This window comes from Hordeum vulgare, chromosome 2H (assembly GCF_904849725.1).
Source record: "Hordeum vulgare subsp. vulgare chromosome 2H, MorexV3_pseudomolecules_assembly, whole genome shotgun sequence".
NCBI lineage: Eukaryota > Viridiplantae > Streptophyta > Magnoliopsida > Poales > Poaceae > Hordeum > Hordeum vulgare.
The window spans coordinates 384,192,675-384,216,409 of NC_058519.1; the positions used below are offsets into that span (position 1 = coordinate 384,192,675).

At 45.4% G+C, this 23,735-nt stretch overlaps 1 non-coding gene across 1 annotated transcript; it reads left to right on the forward strand.

Moving 5' to 3' along the window:
• The first annotated feature begins 23,240 nt into the window (after positions 1 to 23,240).
• On the forward strand, positions 23,241 to 23,335 carry LOC123433697. Its single transcript, XR_006625025.1, has one exon. It is a non-coding gene; the product is annotated as a small nucleolar RNA Z103 (small nucleolar RNA).
• Positions 23,336 to 23,735: the final 400 nt, after the last annotated feature.

Genomic DNA, 23,735 nt, shown 5'->3' on the forward strand with positions numbered 1-23,735 from the left:
TCCTCAGTTATGGACTACTTGGAAACATTACGTGGTACATAGACAGTTTAAATGGATACTCTAAAACATGCAAGATAAGTGTGAGTGCTATGGAAGGCCTTCTCGTAGGGAGACGAGAGTGGATCCATAGTGGTGTATTGAATTGGTGAATATGTGGACTCGTATGCGCTATCCCACCTCAAAGAAAGAACTTGTAGTCATCGTACAAGTTAGCCAAGAGTCAAAGCTAGCTTGCTGCAATCAAGCCCCACAATCCTTTCATTGAAACATGATGCATATGTAGATAGTTCTGATGTAAGACTTGCTGAGTACCTTGTACTCACGGTTGCTTTATTTATGTTTTTGCAGAGAAGAATTAGACTCATTAAAAGGTTCTACGCGATGTGTTTGATGTTGACCGGAATAGCTTGGGAATCCCAGACAGAGGTCTGGCTCCTTTGGTAGGGTCGTAGTAGCTTTTTAGGCTCTTCCAGCCACTTTTAGTAGATGTATGTACCCAGACATGAATTGCTTCCGCTTGTTGTTTGTATGACTTGAGTGTCGGGTCACGAGACCCCTGTTTGTAATATCATACTATGTTGACTCTTATGAGTCTTTAATAAATGCTTGAGTCATAGAGTTATGTTGTGATACCATGTTGTATCTACACATATCATGCATAATGTGTGTATGTTTGAAATGCATTATATGTGTGGGATTCGACACCTAGTTGTTTGCCTTTAGTAGTACTCTTTACAGGGAAATGTCTCTTTGTGATTCCATCGAGCCTTGGTAGTTTGCTACTGCTCGGAACACATTGATTGACCGGCGTGTATCCTTCTTTGCTGCTGTGTCTGTCCCCTCGGGGAAATGTCACACGGTGTAATGGAGTCCTTGTAGCTTGCTACGACTCGTCTACACACGCTGATGACCGACACCTGCCTTGCTGGGTTATGTCCCTGTACGGATGTACCGCTTGGGTTTATAACTAGTCATGTCGACCCGGGTTCTTTGTCGTTTGAACGCTAGCAACATATTCACATACGTGAGCCAAAAGACGCAAACGGTCCCGGCCAAGGTAAGGTGGCAGCCGTGGAGTTTACCGTGCGTGAGGCCGCAAAGTGATGTGATGTGTTACAGGCTGGGTTCTTATGATTTAGGATCGGGGTCCCGACAGTGATACGTCCATTTTGCATCATGTTTTCATGTTGATGTTTATCGCTTCTTGGTCTGTTATTTCACTTCACGGTACAATTCTTATGCCTTTTGTCTCTTATTTTGCAAGGTTTACATGAAGAGGGAAAATAGGGGCAACTGGAATTCTGGCCTGAAAGTGGAGCAAGTTTGAGATACCTATTCTGCGCAACTCCAAACACCGTAAAAATCAATCAGGATTTTTTTCCGGATTTATAAAAAATTCTGGGCCGAAGAAGCGCTAGAGGGGCGCCAGGGGTTGGCCACAAGCCTGCACGGCGCGACCACCCCCCAGGCCCCCCTCTTCTGCTATATGAAGGGTTTCGTTTGGAAAAAAAATCAAGGAGAAGCTTTTTCATGGTTTCGCCGCCGCCACGAGGCGGAACTTGAGAAGAACCAATCTAGAGCTCCCGCAGGACGATCCTGCCGGGGAAACTTCCCTCCCGGAGGGGGAAATCGTCGCCATCGTCATCACCAACACTCCTCTCATCGGAGGGGACTCGTCACCATCAACATCTTCATCAGCACCATCTCATCTCCAACCCTAGTTCATCTCTTGTAACCAATCTCCGTCTCGCGACACCGGTTGGTACTTGTAAGGTTGCAAGTAGTGCTGATTACTCTTTGTAGTTGATGCTAGTTGGATTACTTGGTGGAAGAGTTTATGATCAGATCCTTGATGCTACTCATTACCTCTCTGGTCATGAATATGATTATGCTTTGTGAGTAGTTACTTTGGTTCCTGAGGACATGGGATAAGTCATGCTAATAGTAGTCATGTGAATTTTGTATTCGTTCGGTAATTTGATGTGTTGTATGTTGTTTTTCCTCTAGTGGTGTTATGTGAATGTCGACTACAAAACACTTCACCATTATTTGGGCCTAGAGGAAGGCATTGGGAAGTAGTAAGTAGATGACGGGTTGCTAGAGTGACAGAATCTTAAACCCTAGTTTATGCGTTGCTTCGTAAGGGGCTGATTTGGATCCACTAGTTTAATGCTATCGTTAGACTTTGTCTTAATTCTTCTTTCGTAGTTGCGGATGATTGCGAGACGGGTTAATCATAAGTGGGATGCTTTTCCAAGTAAGGGCAGTACCCAAGCATTTGTCCACCCACATATCAAACTATCAAAGTAACGAACGCGAATCATATGAACATGATGAAAACTACCATGACAGAAATTACCGTGTGTCCTCGGGAGCGTTTTTCCTCCTATAAGACTTTGTCCAGGCTTGTCCCTTGTTAAAAAAGGGATTGGGCCGCTTTTCTGCACCGTTGCTACTTTTGTTACTTGTTGCTTTCTACGAATCATCTCACCACACAATAACTTGTTACCGGCAATATGAGTGCATGTAGATTTTAGCTTGCTGAAAACCACTTGTCACATCCTTCTGCTCCTCGTTGGGTTCGACACTCTTACTTATGAAAAGGACTACGATTGATCCCCTATACTTTTGGGTCATCAGTGAGCCGTGCAATAGTCTTAGGATTCAGTAAAACAGTATCATAACCGTACCTTGCGATTTGTGCTTGGAAATTTCAGCCTTCATTAATATGAATCGCCTTTCCCAATGCTTTGATATGTCTTGACAAAAAATGTCCTTTGCCCTGTTTTATCAGAGAAAACAATAAGCAGGCTGAGTGAGTCGCGGCGGATTATAGAGAATAAGCGGCTCAGTGAGTCGCGGCGGGTTATAGAATTTTTAAGAAACCTTTGGGCGATACCACAAAGTTAGTCATAAAGTTTATCGGCTCGATCAGTTATGACGGGATAGGACGAGTTTGCAAAACTCTAGTGCTACCCCAAGAAGGCTTTTGCAACAGCTTTTAGTTGTTTAGACCAGCTGATCAGGCGCAAGTCAAGCTTGAGTGAAGCAGGTTCAGTGAACCCATGGTTTGTCTATTTTCCATGTGTCGACTCTCGCTAATACCTTTCATGTTTTAACTAAGGCAAGTTCAGGGTCCATAAGTGGATTGACTTGCCAAGAGTACATGGGACCATAGGGCGAGTCGTCGAACACGCAGTCCAGTATAACCATTGTAATGCGTTAATTTTTCGCTATCCAAGAGGGTATTCAGGCTGAACTCAGTGACTCGAAGCCCCCAAGTGACCTACGATTAGGGAAAAAACCAGTCATATGATTGTAGAAGCGTATACGCTCTTACTGCAAAACAACTTGGGAGCTAGTAGCCCCAAGTAAGTCGGCTTAATTCTCAAAACCATATAAGGTTCCCATGTTTGAACCGTGCAGTGTGGCAACTTTGGTCCTCTTTGGCGTGTCAACATCCAGTTTTGAAATAAGCGCGACGTGGCGACTTATGCTCTTTGATGCTGATAGCGTCCATGCTTGGACGACTTGTAGAACAATAAAGACTCATGCTTTCAAGAAGCTGAAACGGCAAAGGACCCCAAAGTTCGTGGGCGCCGACTTTATTGCTTTATAAATAAAATAAAGGATTACAAATTCGAAATGATAAACATAGGTAAGGAGCTAGTGGCTCTAAGTATAGTATGGCCGCAAGTGGGCGATGTTCGATGGGCGAGTTATCTCAACCTATGTCGTTGGCCTATCCAGGCGAAGACCCACCAAGTAATATGAACCGTTACGAAGATTCTTGCTGATGACAAATGGTCCTTCCCATGGAGGGGATAACTTCCAGTATGATCTTGAATCAACCGGAACACTAAGTCGCCCTATTGAAAAGCTCGGCTCTTGACTCGGCGGCTGTGATAGCGTCGCAAGACTTGTTGATAAATCGCTGATCGTGATGCGGCCAAATCAGGCTCCTCCTCCAAGGCGTCCAATGAATCTTGACGTGCTAACTCGTTGTCTTGTTCCACATAAGCGGCGACTCATGGTGAATCGTGTCTGATGTCACTTGGTAATACTGCCTCTGTCTCACAGACCAGGAAAAAGGGAGTAAAACCCGTAGATTGATTTGGGGTGGTTCTGATGCTCCATAAAACTGAAGGCAGTTCTTCAACCCAACATCCCGGGGTAAGTTCCAGAGGTACCATAAGTCGGGGCTTGATTCCTCGCAGTATTTCTTGATTCGCCCTCTCTGCCTCTCCATTGAACTGAGGGTGTGCAACTTCAGAAATGTCAAGCCGGATGTGCTCCCTTGTGCAAAACTCTTGCATGGCGCCCTTTGATAAGTTAGTACCATTATCAATAATGATACTATGAGGATACCCGAAGCGGAAAATCAACTTCTTCAGGAACTTGACGGTCGTGTCTGCATCACAGCTACTAACCGGCTCTGCTTCAACCCAATTGGTAACCTTGTCAACCGCCACCAACAGGTGAGTTTTTTTGTTGGACGACATTTTGAAAGGACCAACCATGTCCAGCCCCCAGAACACAAACGGCCATGTGATTGGGATCATCCGTAATTCCTGAGCCGGCACATGCGTCGGACGCCCAAAATTTTGGCAACCATTACATCGGCGAACTATATCCTCAGCATACACATGAGCTGTCAACTAGTAAAACCCATGCCTAAAGGATTTGGATACCATGGAGCATGACCCGGCGTGATGACCACAATCGCGTGCATGAATCTCGTTAAGAATCGCACACCCTTCCTGAGAAGAGACACACCTTTGAAATACTCCAGAAGTGCTTCGCTTGTGTAACTCGCCTTTATGTATGACCATGGACTTGCATCGATGGATGATTTGGCGGGCCAACCACTCATCAGTAGGTAACTAGCCTCGTGCCAGATACGCCATGTAGGGGATTGCCCAATCCGGGGTAGCACGGAGAGCCGCCACAAGTTGAGACTCTAGATCAGGAACCGCCAAGTCTTCCTCTGAAGGCAACCTTACTGATGGGTTATGCAATACATCCAAAAAGACAATAGGGGGAACTGGCTTACGCTGTGAACCGAGTCACGAAATAGCATCCGCTGCCTCATTAAGTCGACGATCAATGTGATCAACCTGATAGCCATGAAAATGACCCGCCACATCCGACACGGCTCGCCTATAAGCCGCCATCAAGGGATCTCTGGAATCCCACGTGCCAGAAAATTCCTGCGCTACTAGATCTGAGTCGCCCAAACATCTGACTCGGCTGAGATTCATCTCTTTGGCGAGTCGCAACCCATGGAGCAGAGCTTCATACTCCGCCGCATTGTTGGTGCATGGGAACATGAGTCGGAGGACATAGCAAAACTTTTCACCCTGAGGCGAAGTCAACACCACGCCAGCCCCCGAGCCTTCGAGATGCCTAGACCCGTCAAAATGGATGGTCCAATATGTGTGATCAGGTCTGTCTTCCGGAATATGCATCTCGGTCCAATCGTTGATGAAATCCACTAGTGCTTGAGACTTAATGGCTGTGTGCCGGGTATATCACAAATGGTGTGGTCCTAGCTCAATAGCCCACTTAGCAATCCGTACAGTCGCCTCTCAATTCTGTATAATATCACCAAGGGGGCAGAACTAACCATCGTGATAGGATGCTCTTGAAAGTAGTGTTTCAACTTCCGACTCGCCATAAACACCCCAAAGACCAGCTTCTGCCAATGTGGATAGCGTTGTTTGGAGAGGGTTAGGATTTCGCTGATAAAGTAGACTGGTCGTTGAACCGGGTATTCCTTCCCTTCTTCTCTGCGCTCGACGACCACTGCCACGCTTACCGCTTTAGAATTGGCCGCGGTGTACAAGAGCATAGGCTCTTTGGCAGTTCGAGCAGCCAATACAGGCTGCTTAGCTAATTGTTTCTTCAGGGCTTTGAAGGCTTCGTTGGTTTCATCCGTCCAAACAAAGCGACCAGTTTTCTTGAGCAGCTGATAAAGAGGGATGGCTTTCTCCCCAAGGCGACTTATGAAACGACTTAGAGCCGCGATGCGACCCACCATGCGCTGAAATTGATTGACATTGGTCGGCTTGCCCAGCGAAGTGATCGCTTCAATTTTATCCGGGTTAGATTCGATGCCTCGTTCTGACACCAGAAAACCTAATAACTTTCCTGCAGGAACACCAAAAACACACTTGGTAGGGTTAAGTCTCATCTGGTACATGCGCAAATTGTCGAAAGTCTCCCTGAGGTCCCCCAAAAGTCATTCCTTCTTCTAGGATCTGACCACGATATCGTCAACGTAGGCGTGAACGTTGCGTCCGATCTGGCTGTGCAGGCAATTCTAGATGCACCGTTGATAAGTCGCCCTCGCGCTCTTGAGCCCGAATGGCATGGACACTTAACAAAAGGCTCCAAAGGGGGTTATGAAGGATGTTTTCTCCTGGTCCTCCATAGCCATCTTGATCTGGTGGTATCCTGCGTAAGCATCCAGAAAACCCAACTGCTCGCAACCCGCCGTAGAGTCAATGATTTGATCAATGCGGGGAAGGGCGAAAGGGTCCTTCGGGCAGGCCCTGTTGAGGTCAGTGTACTCGATGCACATGCGGAAGGTGCCATTCTTCTTGAGCACCAATACCGGGTTAGCCAACCATTCAGAATGGAAAACCTCAATGATGAACCCAGCGGCCAAAAGCCGGACGACTTCCTCCCGAGTTGCCTTACGCCTTTCTTCATTAAACCGGCGAAGATACTGCCGAACTGGCTTTATTTTAGGGTCAATATTAAGATGGTGCTCAGCGAATTCTCTTGGCATACCTGGCATGTCTGAAGGTTTCCATGCGAACATGTCCCGGTTCTCACGGATGAATTCGATGAGCGCGCTTTCCTGTTTGGGATCCAAACCCGTCCCAATGGTGAACTGTTTGGTTGAGTCGCCAGGCGTGAAGTCTATCACCTTCGTGTCATCCGTTGGTTTAAACTTGAGGGGCGGCTCTGAGTCGATTGTGGGTCTCTTGAGTGGTGTCATATCTGTCGGTTCAACATTGGCTTGGTGAAACTTGAGCTCCTCTGCCGTGCAAGCCGACTCGGCATAAGCTGCGTTTCCTTCCTCGCATTCTTGGGCTATCTTCCTGTCCCCATTGATTGTAGTAGTCCCCTTAGGGCTAGGAATTTTGAGTTTGAGGTAAACGTAACATGGGCGGGCCATGAACCGAGCGTAAGCCGGTCTTCCGAACAGCGCGTGGTAAGGGCTCTTGATCTTGACCACCTCAAACATGAGGGACTCGCTCCTGTAATTAAACTCCGTGCCAAAAGCTACGTTAAGTTTGATTCGCCCAACAGGGTATGCCGACTTACCCGAAACAATACCGTGCAAGACCGTGGAAGATGGCATCAAGTCTTTTTCCGAGAAATTCATCTGTCAAAAGGTATCGAAATATCATATGTTAATGCTGCTGCCGCCATCCATAAGGACTTTGGAAAGGGTCTAACCTCCGACCTGGGGAGCCACAACCAAAGCCAAGTCGTCGGGATTATCAACCCGGGGCGGGTGATCTTCCCTACTCCAGATAATGGGCTGTTCAGACCAATTGAGGTACCTAGGGAGCGTCGTCTCAACCACACTGAAAGCTCTGTGTTTCACCTTTTGGTCCCGTTTGCAAGTGTTGGTGGTGAACACGTGATATTGCCTGCAGTTTAACTACTTAGGATTATTTTGGAAGCCGGCATTGTCATCCTGTCGTTGCGGATCACCTTGCGGGGCTGGTTGCTGAAACACGCCCTGCGTGTTGTACCGCTGATGATTGTGAACCTGGTACTGTCCAGCATTAGACTGTGACCCGCCCTGCGGGCCTGGGTTAGGGAACCCACCGAACGGGCTTCTGTAAACATCCCTGAAACCCTAATCAAGTATAGCATTGTGCTCATATATTCTTTGCATTGCATCCAAGAAAGTTTCAACAAGATCAAAGCAAGTGGTGAAGCAAAACTCAAAAACCCTAGCCACTTCTCAAATTCAAAGAAATTATAAACTTGTTCAAATCAATGAACCCAAAATGGCCTCAAGAAAAGTTCACCTTTTCTGATAATTCATGGAAGCTAATAAGCAGTGAAGAAAACTATTTAATAACACATTTCTCATTTTATTTAAATGCAAAAGGCTGCTGGATTCAAGTTTAAATTTGAATTCAAAAACATTAAGTTTTCAAAAATGTTGAAAACTTCAGGAATGGTTGGATATATTCCAACAAATATTCTGGTGTGTTCAAAATATTTTTGGTAAACTATTTTGGAGCTCAGATAAATAGCAAACCAAAATAGTTAGTAAAACAGAAAACAAAACAGAAAAAAAAGGAAGAAGCACCTACCTGTCGCTTACCTGGCCCAGGCCCAATCCCTGTGTCGTCTTACTCCTCGCCAGTAGGAGCAGGAGGTGGCCGCCGCGATGTCGGGCGCCTCCACTCAGCTCCCTGACTGCCTGGCCGCCGCTTCCCGCTCGCACGCGCGGGGATAACCTTCCCGAGCTCTGGCCTATCCATTCCCGCGCTCCATCTCCCCCCTCTCCTCTCGGTTCTTTCCTCCCCCACTGCCGCCATTGACAGGAGCTCGAGCTCGTGCTGCCCGTGCCTCTGACCACTAGTTCTTCTCCCCGAATGCCCCATTCACGCCACCTCGAAGAGCTGGTCCTTCCTGCAGAAGCCGAAGGTCCCCCGAGCCCTGCAACGCCCACGGCACCGTCGTCTTCAAGCTTCGGCCGCTGGCGAGCTCCAATCGATTCATCGCCTTCAGCGCCTCCCCGAGCAAGCTAGCGCCACCACTGCACTCCCCGTGAGCTTGCGCAACTTTCCCCCAAGTTTTCCCCGTCGATCTCTTCCTCTAGGCCTAGTTCCACCGGAGCACGACAAGGACCGCCGCTGCAGCTCGTCGCCGGTACCCCTCCGGTGAAGGGTTGGTCCATCTGAGGCCACCAGCAGCTTTAGGCCGTCGCGTAGATGCTTTAGGAGCCCAGCCCCGCGCGATTTGACCATGTTTCCGATGACCTCGACGATGGCCGAGCTTTGCTCGCCGCCGAGCTTTGCTCGCCGCCGAGCTCGTCGCCGGCGTCGATTCCGGCCAACCCAGCCCCTGGGGTTTGCCCCATCGTGCGCGCCGTCGAGTGGCCGATCTCCCTGTGGTCTCCGCCATGCGTTTGGTCGTCGGAGACGAGTTTCCGATGCCCTCTGCCATCTCTGGTGTCGCCGTAGGGTCACCGCCGGCGAGGACGACCTTGCCGCCGGTGGATCTCAGCTGGCCTGAGCCACTGATGCGTGGGGCCAGCCTCTGGATGTTTTGGATTAATAAAATTAAAATCAGTTACACTAATAAGTCACTGACATGTGGGTCCAATGCTGTTAATTAACTAATCAAGTTTAAAACTAATCTAAAACTGACGAGAGTCACTTACCACTGGGTCCCACTGGTCAGGTTTCACTTTCAACGGCCAGTTGGACCTGCTGATGCCATGCTGACGCAATAAGTGGATTTTCTGTTTAAAAAGAATTCCAGAAAAATGCCAAAACTTCTAAAAATCATAGAAATTAATTTGTAACTCCAATGAAAATAATTTATATATGAAAAAGTATCAGAAAAATCCAAGGAATATGAATATGTCATTTTCAAACATGTTTGAAAATGTTACTGGACCAAACATGTAGAATAATGAATAAGTTTAATTTTATAAATGCTATGGAGATGGAATTTGAAAATCATTTGAATTCCACTTCAAATACTATGATCAAACATTGTTCAATCACAACCAGCAACTTAACATATCATTTCCATGCATGTTAAAACCTAGTTGAACTAAGCATCAGGTCGAATCAATTAAAACGGTATTCAAGAATACCCCGTTTGAAGTGATATTGAATCTGATTCAAATCAACTTCAAACCTAATAAATGTTAGCTATATTAGCATACCGCCTTGCATCCTCATTCCATGCTCATGCATCATCTTGTTGCATATGATTGCTATTGATTGTTGTCATTTCTTTCGGTAGGCTCCGCTCCTCCGGATTCCACTGAATATCCGACTGACGGATATTGTCCCTCCTCTGAGCAACAAGGCATGCAACCATTTTGATCATCCCGATAAATCCCATGTTCTCGCTCCCGCACTTACTTATTGCATTAGGATCAAATGCTTCAAATTCTTTTGCCACGTTAGTTGAACCCACTTCCTTTGCATGACCTGTCTTTGTCACAGTAAATAGCTGAACCTTGCAACCTAGCATACCTGGTAGATGCTTGAGCCATGAAGTGCCTTATCCTGCTATGCATGCTATGCTTAGAGTTGTGTATGGTCTGTCATCTGGGAGATGAACAGAATTGTGAGAATGTGCTCAGTAAGTACAGGTTGTATGTTGAACCTGATTTGGTAAAGGTACCGGTGTAAGGCTATGTAGGAGTACATGGCGGGTTGTTTCATTGGAACCGTCCTTAGGAACTGAGTTCCGTGTATGTAATCCAAGACGAGATACTACCACATGCTCGGCCCTGAAATATGACCCCGCTCGACTTATTAATCTCCTAGTACTCGGTCCAGGAGTTGCAAGTAGTTTCTGGTGTTTATAGTCATGCTGGAGGCCGTGCATAGAGCTGACCTGAGAGGTGGGCTATGATGCAGTAGGCAGTGGCACGGTGTACCAAGTGGCACCCAGATGGTGGGCTTGGGAACCCTGCGCACATCGTTTGGGTCCGTGGCGGAAACCTCGGCCGGACTTCCGTGCGGGTTACCCTTAGATAGGCAATAGACGTGGACTAAGTATTAGTGTGGTTAACGGTCGTGGCCGACTCCCTCGCTGGGCTTCCGCTAGAAGGTTGCCGAGGTGCATGACGTGCACATGGCGATAAGTGGCGAGAGCGTGTGTGAAGAAGTATACCCCTACAGGGTTATGATCTATTCGAATAGCCGCGTCCGCGGATATGGACTACTTGGAGACATATGTTGTTCATAGCTAACTTTAATGGCTACTCATAAAATTGTCAAGATAAGCGTGAGTGTCGTGGACGGCATTTCCGTATGGAGACGGAATGATTCCACGATGGAGTATTGTTGTGGTGTTAGTGGACTCGTGCGAGAAATAAAGTTGTCAAAAATTATTTAAAATGCAAGTTGTCTAGCCACGAGTCAAATGTTGGCTTCCCCGCATGAAACCCCACAATTCCTTATTGATACATTGCATGAGTAGATAGTTATCCCAAAGTCTTGTTGAGTACCTCCGTACTCATGTTTGCTTAATATTTGTTGCAGAGGTCGTTAATGACCCTAACGGAGGGTTCTTCCTAAACATCGACGACGATGAGTAGCTGGTATCCCAGCTATGATCTGGACCTAGGGTGGGTCTGTAGTATAGTCAGGCCACGTGCCTTCTAGTTTCATCTGTCTGTACTCAGACAGTTTATTTACTCCCGCTGGCTTGTAACTTGAATGACTGTTATGATGGGTCGTGAGACCCCTACGGTGTAATATTATGTGTGTGGCTCTTCCGAGCCTTTTAAATAAAGCTTGTATGTTTATGGTTATGTTGTGATGCCATCGATGTATCTATACATATCGGTATGCCATGCGTACGTGTGTCGTACTTGATATGTATGGGGTTCGATTAACTAGCCGTAGACTTTAGTAGCATTCCTTACAGGGCCATGGTAGCTCGCTACTGCTCCGGACACATTGGTTTACCGGCGTGTGTCCTTCTTAGCTGTTGTGTCTGTCCCCTTTGGGGAAATGTCACGCGATGTAATGGAGTCCTTGTAGCTTGCTACGACTCGTCTACATTCGCTGGTGACTGACACCTGCTGTGCTGGGTCATGTATGCATGTCCATGTGCGGAACTCCCACTTTGGTTTATGACTAGACATGTCGATCCAGGTTCTTTGTCGTTGGATTGCTAGCGACACAATTGCATACGCGAGTCAAAAGGCGCAAACAGTCCCGGCTAAGGTAAGGCTGCAGCCGTGGGGTTAACCGTGCGTGAGACCGCAAAGAGATGCGATGTGTTGCAGGCTGGATTCCTATGGCTTAGGATCGAGGTCCCGACAGCATTGGTATCAGAGCCTGACTGATTGTAGGACTACTAAGCCAAACTGGTCGAAGTTGAGCCTAGAATTGCTTTAGTATATATAAGGGAATTGTTTGTGGAAGGGAACGTAAGACTCTTGTTCTCTTCTCAAGTTATTATATTCTGGTCATCCTCGTCTTTTCTGTGGGAATTAAGGACTAGGTTACTCATCTTCTTCTAGGCTCATGTTTCTGATCAGTAGATTATAAGACTACGGGTCGAGAGATTTTTGGGTTTCTTTTATCCCTAGGAAAAAGAACGTAAGTTTGATGATCAGAGAATTGAACTTCATAGTTGAGTGGTTACGCTATTCTATTTTTGGGTTGTCTCAAAATTGTTTTTGAGCATTTATAGCCGTTATGCTGCCCAATTTTTGCATTCAGAGCTCTAATGCTTTTTCATTACTCTCTATTTTCAGATGCCTGGCCGTCCTTCTCGTCAGGTGGTTCGTCTGACCAGGTGCATGGAAGTGCCGGGTTATACGGCCATGCTGGTCAGGGTGATGTTGGTGTGCGGTTACCTGCTGGTACCCAGAGTACACAGTGGAGGAACAGTACCGAGACTTCAACCAGAGCCAGTATATCTGCACTGTTAGGGTATTTCCAGACTACCCTGGAGCTGAGGAGCCAATCCATTGGACCTATGGATTGGGAGTCACTGTTGACATGGCAGTACAAGATGCTGCCTATTCAATGCTAACCTTTATGAGGGCGAGACATGCACTGCTGCAGAACTCAGAGTTTTGCTATGTTTCTGCCTCTCAGCCTGGTGAAGAGGGATACCTTAGTGGGGTCTATTTTGATTCCTCTATGGAGGATCCGCTATTGCAGTCCACTGCTGAGATGCTAGAGAACAGAGACAGGGATGCTCATGCTCTCCGCATGGAGCTTTATGCTACACGTGCCCGTTTGTGGACGGCTTTGGCGCAGCTGGCACCGGTAGTCCAGACAGGGTATGGAGATATGGAGATGTTGAACCCTGTTAGAACCCATCTTCCGGCCCATGTTGACTGGCCAGCTATAGGAGGAGTCACCCCTCTTCGGGGACCCCTACTACCAACAGTCAGGGGACCAAGGCCACATCCGTGTCCTTATGGATCCCAGGGATCTCAGGCCAGAGTATTTCCTGATCCGCAGGTTGAGCTTCCAGGCCATGGAGGCAATCTTTATGAGATGTTCTATGTGGATGCCTGAACCGTAAGTGGAAGGATAGTATGGTAGTAGTCGTACGTTCACAGTCATGTGTGACTTGTGATGTGAAATGAATTCCGGAGGCCTAGATAAATAATGTATAGGAAGCTTGTAAGCCTCTGATGAGTAGTTTCATAATTTCAGTAGTTTTCTCTTAGGTTAAGGTTGTACTGAACTATGTAAGGGTATGTATGAACCATGGTGTATATATAGCAGTTGCTTGTTACCATGTTGTTCGGATATTCATTTCCGCATTCCATGTGTTCAGTGCATTCTTAATCCATAGCTAGTATTGATAATGATATTGGTCTAAGCTGTGAGTTTGTTTGTCAGGATGGTGTTCACCAGGTTGAACTGTGCCCCTGCTCATGAGCAAGGCGAGGGTAGTCAAGCGTCGCACGAAGACCTGCCTCACCCGCCCTCTCTGGCGGAAGTTATGCTTGAGGAAGATAGGAACAAAAGGGAGACCAACCGACTGTTAGAGCGTATTGAGCAGAATACGGCTCGTCGGCCTAGGAATGCTGCAGTGTCCCTCAATGACTTTGTCAAGCTGAATCCTCCAAAGTTCCATCACTCCGTCGATCCCCTCGACGTTGATGATTGGTTGTGCAGTATTTCAAGTAAGATTCGCTCTGCGAATGTTTCTGAGGCCGACAAGGTGACCTTTGCGGCGTATTTTCTGGAAGGACCCGCCAATCTGTGGCGGGAGAACTTTGAAGCTATGCGTCCTGCTGAACCAGCATCCACATGGGCAGACTTTAGTGCAGCCTTCCGTCTGCACCATATTCCAGAGGGCCTGATGGACAGAAAGAGAGAGGAGTTCTGTGCATTCACCCAGGGCAAGTTGACCGTGGATGCCTATAGCGCGAGTTCGGTAACCTCACCCGCTATGCAACAGGGGAGGTGTCTACTGACGCCAAGAAGCAAGCAAGATTCCGTAAGGGTCTGAGCCCTGAGCTTCGTCGTGATTTGCGCCTCCACGAGTGTACAAGCTTCAAAGCCCTGGTCAACAAGGCGATCAGTGCCGAGATTGGTCATACCGACTTCGAAGCCACAAAGAAGCACTCCCGTGACTTTGGCTCGTCATCTGGTTCCGCGTTTCCAAAATGCAGGCTGTGGGTTCCAAACAGTTCTCTGCCGCCAAGATACACTCCGAGGCCATCGTACGTGGCGCCTCAGACGAATCAAACCAACCCTCCAGCCAAAACCTATGGTGGTCCATCTAGCAATGCTGCACCACGTGCCAACCAAGTGATATGCCACAAGTGTGGAGAACCAGGGCACTATTCCCGTGAGTGTCCTCAGAATGTGGGTGCCAAGCAACCCGGAAAGTCCGTCGGGCAACGCAAGTCGGGCAAAGCTTACTATGTGAAGCCAACTCCTGCACGTGGCCGTGTGAACAATGTCTCAGCAGAAGAAGTTGCAGAGGATCCCAACGTCATACTGGGTACGCTTCTTGTTAATCATCACCCAACGTTTGTTCTTTTTGACACTTGGTCTTCTCATTCCTTCATTTCAGAAAGTTATGCATAGTTGCATAACATGTCTTTTTGTGATATGCCAATTCCATTGGTTGTCCAAACTCCTGGTAGTAAGTGGCAAACCTCTAGGATAACCTATGACATTGAAATTCTAGTAGACAGGCTAGTTTTTCTAGCCTCATTGATAGCCCTGAAATCTTCGGATATTAACATCATCTTGGGTATGGACTGGATGCCAGCTCATTATGCCAAGATTGATACTCATTCTAGAAATGTTCAGCTTACCCATCCCTCGGGTGAGATAGTCAATGTCTCTACTCGAGTTGCCAAATGCCAACTCTATTCCCTCAATGGCAACCCCCTTCTGGAACTTGAAGACATTCCGGTAGTCCCTGACTTCCCGGATGTTTTTCCAGAGGAACTGCCAGGAATTCCACCTGACAGAGATGTGGAGTTCGTAATAGATCTTGTTCCGGGAACTGTTCCAATAGTCAGAAGACCATATAAGATGGCACCCCTGGAGCTATCCGAACTTAAGAAGCAACTAGATGAGGCCTTGAATAAAGGTTTCATTCGTCCTAGCTCTTCTCCCTGGGCTTGCCCCGTCCTGTTCGTCAAGAAGAAAGACGAAACGGATCGGATGGTTGTAGATTACCGACCAGTTAATCTAGTCACCATAAGGAACAAGTATCCGCTCCCCAGGATCAACAACCTGTATGATCAGCTCGCTGGATCCTTAGTCTTCTCAAAAATGGATTTGAGGTTGGGATACCATCAAATCAAGATCAAGAATGGGGACATTCCAAAAACGGCTTTTGTTACTCGTTATGGCCAATATGAGTACACCGTCATGTCCTCCGGTTTAACCAATGCCCCAGCCACCTTCTCTCGCTTGATGAATTCAATCTTCATGGAGTATCTGGATAAATTCTCCGTGGTATACCTCGATGATATTCTCATCTACTCGAAGAACGAACAAGAACATGCCGAGCATCTAAGGCTGGTATTGATGAAACTTCGAGAGCATCGCGTTTATGCCAAGTTTTCGAAATGTGAATTTTGCTTACCAAAAGTGACCTATCTAGGTCACGTAATCTCTGGTAAGGGTATTGCTATCAATCCCGAGAGAGTTCAAGCCGTCCTTGATTGGACTCAACCTGAATCGGTTAAGCAAGTTAGGAGTTTTCTTGGTCTAGCGAGCTATTGTCGTCGCTTTGTTGAGAATTTCTCCAAGGTTGCAAAGCCTCTAACTGAACTCCTCAAGAAAGATAAAAAGTTCGAGTGGACACCACAGTGTGAGCATAGTTTCCAGGAACTGAAAAGACGCCTGACTTCCGCACCTGTGTTGCTACCACCAGATTTTTCGAAGGACTTTGTTACCTATTGCGACGCCTCGTGACAAGGATTAGGTTGCATTCTCATGCAAGATCGTCATGTGATTGCATACGCATCTTGATAGTTGCGTCCACATGAGGATAATTATCCCACCCATGATCTTGAGCTTGCAGCTATAGTCCATGCACTTAAAACCTGGTGACATTACCTTCTGGCTGATGCACGACTTAGGAATAACTTACACCCCGGGGAAGGCCAATGTTATGGCTGATGCACTAAGTCGTAAATCTTATTGTAACAATTTGATGCTACAACAAGGTCAACCACATCCCTATGAGGAATTTCGGAAGTTAAATATCCATATTGTTCCTCAAGGATTTCTTTCTACCCTGGTGGCGAAGCCTACCCTTAAGGATCAAATTATAGCTGGCCAGATGCGTGATAAGGGTATATCACGGATCAAGGAGAATATCATTAGCGGAAACGCTAACGAATTCTCCATGAATGATCAAGGTGTTGTGTTCTTCCAGAATCGTCTAGTGGTTCCTAAGAACCCACATCTAAGGCAGTTAATCCTTAAAGAGGCTCATGATTATCCTCTCACCATTCATCCCGGTAGTATTAAGATGTATCAGGACCTACGCCAGAGGTTTTGGTGGACTAGGATGAAGAGAGAAATTGCTGAGTTCGTTGCTAACTGCGACGTTTGTCGTTGAGTTAAGGCAGAACATGAAAGGCCTGCTGGCACACTTCAACCTTTAGCTATTCCTGAATGGAAATGGGATAAAGTTAGTATGGATTTCATTACTGGATTTCCCAAGACCAAGAATGGAAATGATGCTATCTTTGTGGTCATTGACCGTCTCTGCAAAGTAGCTCATTTTCTTCCAGTTCGTGAGAGTATAAAAGCTAGCCAGCTAGCAGAGCTATATGTCTCTCGAATAGTGTCTCTTCATGGTGTTCCCCTAGAGATTAACTCAGACCGTGGGAGTATTTTTACTTCTCGCTTCTGGGAAAGTTTTCAGAATGCTATGGGGACTCACTTATCTTTTAGCACTGCTTTCCATTCTAAATCAAGTGGTCAAGTAGAAAGAGTGAATCAAATCCTAGAAGATATGCTCCGAGCTTGTGTTATATCATTCGGTATGAATTGGGAGAAGTGCCTTCCATTCGCCGAATTTGGTTATAACAATAGTTATCAGACAAGCTTGGCAAAATCCCCTTCTGAAGTTCTCTATGGACGAAGATGTCGAACACCTCTTAATTGGTTAGAAACCGGAGAGAGGCAACTCTTTGGCCTGGATATGATCCAGGATGCAGAAGAACAGGTTCGCATTATTCGTGAAAAGTTGAAAACAGCCCAGTCTCGTCAAAAGAGCCAATATGATCGTCATCATAAGGTTGTGACCTTTGAAGTTGATGAGAAGGCTTACCTTCGGGTTACACCTTTGAAGGGTACCCATCGATTCGGTATCAAGGGCAAGTTGGCTCCTCGTTACATTGGTCCTTTTCGCATTCTTGCCAAACAAGGAGAAGTTGCCTACCAGTTGGAACTTCCTCCGCATCTTTCCAAGGTTCATGATGTCTTCCACGTCTCGCGACTCAGGCGTTGCTTTTCGGATCCTATCCGTGAAGTGGACCACGAAACGCTTGATCTCCAAGATAACCTTTCATACCGAGAATATCCTGTGCGTATTCTTGATGAAGCTGAGCGTACCACTCGACGTCGAAACCTCAAGTTTCTTAAAGTTCAATGGTCAAATCATTCTGAAAAGGAGTCAACATGGGAAAGAGAGGATCGTCTCAGACTTGAGTATCCCGTGTTATTCCCGACGACTTCTAAATCTCGGGACGAGATTGTTTTGAGTGGGGTGTGTTGTCACATCACTACAAGAAATATGCTCATACATGACGTTTTTTAAGATGTCGTTGATGAATTCGTCATAATTCTATGACGATTTCATCCGAGATCATCGTAAACCGTTTGAGGGGATCAAATCTACATATAAATTACAAAGATGTGAGTCAAAAACATCGTAACCGCATAAGATGAGATCGTCATAACTTTTATGATGGTTATAAAAATGTCGTAACATGTTCTAACTATGTTGACATGTCACTCGTGGGTCCATTCTATCCCACCTAATCCTAGTTTGTGAAGAAACCTACTATTCCATCATTCCAAAAATTCTCAAAAAAGTCTCATAAATACTTTGGATCATATATTCCTCAAATATGTGAAAAATCTTTCCTTCCATAGTTCAGAAATAATTCTGCAATATTCATTTTCCTATTCTATTCAGAATAGCACTTTGTGAAGGAAGTGCTATTTCTGTTTCTTTGATTACCCTTATATTTTTTGGACACTCTTTCCTATGCAAATCATTGCCTCATGAAAACTTTCGTAACGATTTGCCTAGTAAATCTTTCTCAGAAATTTTCCAAAATTTGTGTTCCTGATGAGTTGAATTTTTTCCACATCTTCTATGTGCCGAAAACATAGTTCTCAACAAAATTTTAGCCCCATCTAGCAATCCATGTGAGCTCATCATTCAATCTTTGTTTCTGCTAATATTTTCATTTTGTGAAGCAAGTACATTTTATATTGCTTTATAGTTGATGAAATTTTACCACGGGATGAAACTGACCATATAACCTCACTCCACCAAATTTTAGCTCATTTAATTCAGCTAGTTTCCCTCAATATTTTTAGCACTTAGAAACTAGTATTTTAAATCGTAGATATTTCCAACCAATGATAACTCTTCTCATGGATTACCCCACTATATCCAATCTGAGTCGTCCACAGTCGATGGAGGGCTCGGTGGAGGTCGACGTGACATCCTCAACTGTTGCTACAGTAACCTATGTAATTAAGCTACAGTGATTCCACGCTAATGTTGCCACGTCACTGTGATTTCTATTGTTGATCTTGCGTTAGTTCAAACAGTTCGAATTTGAATTTAAAAATAAAATCAAGCGATAAAAGTTTTTGAATGTCAAAATAAAAATGTTCGGATGTGTCCGATATTACCTAGGAGAATTTTCCTTTAAGAATTATTAATTTTAAGAGATTTCATTGCACTAATTTTAAACAAAACTAAAGCTGTTAAAAAATGAAATAAAAATAGAAACAAAATATAAAAAGGCGGAAAGAAAACCCCCTTGGCCCAAATGGCCTGACCCCAGCCAGCCCACCTAACCTCCATCTAACCCCAAATGGACCCACAACGTCACTCCCTCCCACTCCACCCCACGCCGCCACCCCATCCACGAGGGGAAAGCCCCCTCGTCCCGTGTCCCCATCGCCCCCCTCGCTCTCTCTCCCACGGCACCCCTTCTCCCCCATCCCTCTCGCCCGTCGCCCTGCCCCACTCCGCACCGCCGTCTCCCCTCTCGCCCCAGCCACCGAACCGCGCCGCCGTCGGAAACCCTAGCCATTCCCCCTTCCCGCCGAAACACCGTCTCTCCCCACCATTCCCCCCTTCCTGCAGAAACCCTAGCCTCATCTCGCCACCACATGCCTCCTCCACAAGAGCCTTCTCGGAGCCCGCGGATGGTAAGCGACCATCTCCCCCATCTCCCTCCTCTCGCCGCCACCGCCACGCTCAGCCGTCGCCTCCGGATCTGCGTTTCCATCGATTGATTTACTTTTTCCAGGACGACTCGCAGAAAACAACGCGCCGTCGACCCTCGGCTCGCCGGGTTTCAGCACCGACCGGTTGCCGCCCAACACCACCACCAGCCAACCCCCTTACCTTCCGTGAGCAGCACAGGAGCGGTTGTGGGAGAGGAGTTCTGGCTGCCATACCACGGGAAGCCATCGTTCCTGGCCGGAAGCCCGTCGGAGATCGGTGAAGACGAGGGTAATCTACGGCTCGTGATTGTGGGAACCTCCGCCCCGCCCGCTGCGACCAAGAAGAAGAAGCGTACATGCATGCATGGAGGCCTCTCCATCCATCCTCCATATGATTTGATTTCTTGTGAGGAACTGCATGAATGATTTGGACTGCTTCAACTTTGATTCAACTGCTATATCTTCGTTCATGGAGGTTTTTAGTTGTTGAATTCCGTCTCTTTTATATGAAATCTGTGTTTCCTGGTCGATCTTGTGACTGCAATTATTGATTTGGCGAAGTCAATAGTGGCAGTTGCTGTTCATCAGTCAGTCAAAGTCTCCGGACACTGAAAACTAGGACGGGAATGACAAGACATATAGTGTACTAGGTTTAGTAACAAGATTGCTTGTACAAATTCTTAGTGAGCTGGCTATAGTGTAGTAGGTTTAGTTACAAGAGAAATCACTTAATTAAATTTCTTAGATAGTGGCCTCGAAATTATCTACTGAAAACCTCCTACTAGCTGGAACTTGGAAGTCGATCCCTGACTGAGTGCAAGAGAAATGCTTGCGGTATATGCCAAGTTTTTATAATTTTGCGGACAGTTGTAGTAGTAGTAGTATTTTGAAGTGTTGAATGCATTTGAACCATCCTTCATATAACCTATATATTATTGTTCTTCGAGCTAGATCTTTACATGTTAAATTCGCGTGGTTTTCATTTTTTAACAGATGGTTTAACTTGTTGAATTGCTTCTCGCCTCCGGATCTGACGTTTCTGTCGGTTGATTTGCTTTTCCCACGACGACTCGGAGAACAACGCACCGTCGACCCCCGACTCGCCGGGTTTCAGCACCGACCGGCTGCCGCCCAACACGACCACCAGCCACGGCGCCACCGACCCATCCTCCTACTCGGACGACGATGGCGAGGCGGAGGTCGACCCCAATGTGCTCCCCGAGGACGACAGCGGCACCGTTATCCGCAACGAGGAGGAAGACGACGGGGAAGACCTCTTCAACGATGACTACCTCAAGTAAGCGGGACACGTCCCAACTAGAGATTTTCTGGATCTCCTGTTACCTGGGACAACGTTTAAATAGATGTTTCTAGTACTTGACAAGTTTAGCCCATTGGATCTGCTAATAAATTGGTTATTCAGCGACTTCGGGGGTTCGAGATTCTAGGAATTCCGGCCTAGATTTACTTCATAAATAGGCAGATTTGTGCCACTCGGATACAAGGGAATTTACAACACTTCACCGGATTGTGCCTTTTGTGTTACCATGAATGTTTTGTTAGTCGTGGACTTCCTAATGTAGAAATGTGTGCCAACTTGCTTCCCCTAACTGAATATGAATATTAAAACATGTTGTTTGTGCTCGGTATTTTGTTGGGTATATTTCAGTTTATCAAATTCAGTGTCCTATGTGAACTAGTACCTGATATGTCCTGTTCGTTTTGATGAATTAGTTGTCTGAAAAGGACTTGTTGATGAGTTTTCTGCTGTCCAGATGAATAGTATTGTTCAGTCACCTACACAAATTAACTCTTCCTTTCTGTTGTCCTGTAGTTTTGCTAATGTGTTCTTTACTTTCTGGATTGGCTAGTGTTTTGGAAACTGTGACTGTTCAGTAATGTGTTTTTTACTTTCTGGATTGGCTAGTCCTGACACTAAATTCAGGTTTATTTTTTGTCTTAGAAGCACCTCATGTGTTTGTGTAGTTGTACAGTCTAGTGTTGTCAGCTCTTTACTTATGTCTTATTGGTAGAGTAGGGCATTTTTACCTTTTTGCATGTAATCGAAATCAATAAAGAACGTCGATATTTTTGCTTAACTCTATTTGAAGTTGCTAGTGATTACGACAGAAATGCCATGGGATGTATGAAAAAAGAGCTGCTTCTGCAAAATAGAATCATATTATTTAATCTTGTATGTCATTTATTCTTTAGACTACACTCCATAGCATGTATTGTCAAGTTAGTTTTTCGTAGTTTCATCATAGGCAAAATATGCAACGAATTTAGGACTCTAGGTTGCATTTTCCCTTCCTAAGAACTGAGAGTGAACATGCCACAAATATGTGAAATAGTTTTACTAGGACTAACTACTTTTGTTTTCTCTTATATTGTTTCTATATTATGCACTTATGCCTAGTGAAAACTGAAAACAGTTAATAACTAGTGAGAGTATCTTACTATATCATCTCCAATAGTAATTACTATAGTACTTGATGCTGCCTTCTTTTTTGACACGCTATGTTTTTCTTCCCTCAACACATTGGACTGAGATTAATTACTTCTATTTTTAATCAGTAGAGGGAAGAAGAAAAGTTTATCGAGATCAGATATTACAGAGAACAAACTAGAACACCTAGATTCCCCGAAGAACATTGCTCTGGGCGTTGGGACTATCGGTTCAAATGTCATGTAAGCTCCTATAAGTTGTATACCTCACATACTTGGAATAGCTTAATATCCGAGGGTGTATGTATTCTCTTATATTGTTTCCATATTATGCACTTATGCTTAGTGAAAACTGACAACAGTCAATAACCAGTGAGAGTACCTTACTATATCATGTCCAATAATAATTACTATAGTATTTGATGATGCCTTCTTTTTTGACACGCTGAGTGTTCCCCTTCATCTTTTGGTATACTCTGCTAAATTTTTATCAGCTTTAAGGTTGAGTACTGGGGTGCGCTTGTTGGTAGCGTAATACAGCGTTGTACGTTGCCTAGAGATACTTTGGGTTAAGATTCTAGCACGAACCATTCTTTGAGATGGTTTTTGCATTCAACTTGTCCATACATATCTTAGCACTGAACTGAATTTTGTTTGGATAGTGGTATTTGGGATGCCATGAGTTATCTGATGCTTGGTCTGCTTTCATGGCCTTGTTTCTCGTTAGATTGGCAGACATCAAGAAGGAAACAGGTTTTTGCGACACTGGCTGCTCTCATAGAAGGAGCTTCGTGTTACTATACCCTGTTTACACATATCAACTATATTATTCTTTCTGCAGCTGGTTTCTGTGGTTGATTCATTAGTGATGATCAACACTTATTAGGTGTCTCATGAGACTGTATATTATTAAACTGTGCATATTCGGCATCTGAAGTCATGTTTTTGTATCTCTACTTATTCTGAATGTCTAGTAAGCAACACATTCTGTCATGGATGCTGTATAGTTGTCTTGTCTTAAATAAATAGAAACTCCTACACCATTTTTGGTTTGCTGTGAGAAGTGATGATATCATATCCATACCACGTTTCTGCACTTACTGTGATGATCAATTGCTTTTTTCCTTGGATTATATGGACCCGAGGATACTTTCCCCAAATTATCGACTATGACTATACAATGCGCAAATGTAATCCCATCAGGATTCCAAGCCAGAAATCTGATCCATCTTTTATGTTTTACTATTGTCTTCTCGTTAATATTTTGAGTGCTAGTCAGGTTTCCTTTCCGCAATCTGGCTAAAGAATTACCCCAGTTGACACCAGAAATCAACTCAGCATCAAAGCTCTATCTAAATCAATAATGTTCTTTGGTAGTCCCTTTTTCATGTTTTCATTTGATTCGATCTAAAACTTCTGAAGGTAATAAATTAGAGTCTCTGGTGCACTTATTCATAGCGTAATTCAGTGATGTATGTTGCCGAAAGGATTTTTTGGGCTAATATTCTTACACCCTGGTTTGCACTTGGTTATCACAGTAATGTGGAGTAGCTTGTTTTGTATTATCTTACATGTGTGCTAGTTATTGTATCATTGACTCCTGCTTGTGTCAGTGCTTAAATTCCTCTA